This window comes from Buceros rhinoceros, unplaced genomic scaffold (genome assembly GCF_000710305.1).
Source record: "Buceros rhinoceros silvestris isolate BGI_N320 unplaced genomic scaffold, ASM71030v1 scaffold10171, whole genome shotgun sequence".
In the NCBI taxonomy this organism is placed as follows: Eukaryota; Metazoa; Chordata; class Aves; order Bucerotiformes; family Bucerotidae; genus Buceros; species Buceros rhinoceros.
Window position 1 is genome coordinate 1 of NW_010393679.1, and position 414 is coordinate 414.

A 414-nucleotide genomic window follows, 5' to 3' on the forward strand; every position below is an offset into this window, starting at 1 on the left:
TAATTTAAAAAAAAATGGGCTTAAAATAAAAGCCACTGCCATTAGCAGTGAAAAAATCCGCCACATCAAACTCTCCTCCTATATGGCTGCTGTAAACCGGGGTTTTATCACCATACGGGCTTCCTCGAACCTGCACCTGAGCCCACCTATTGCACGTCACCATCCGGGCGGGCAGGCACAGAGGATGCGCGTGCCACAAACTGCTGCGAGCCACAAACTCTGTGTCTGGGCTGGACGGGCAGACAGACCGCAACACAGACAGCACAGAGCACTAACAGGCTGCAGCAGGGGAGGGCAGCTAACGCTGGGCTGAAAACACGTTGTGCACAAAAGCATGGCAGGGAGCGGCACTGCTCTCGGGGAGGAGCGCGGCTCGGCCCCTTCGCCCCCCCCCTCGCCCCGTCGGTTGGCACA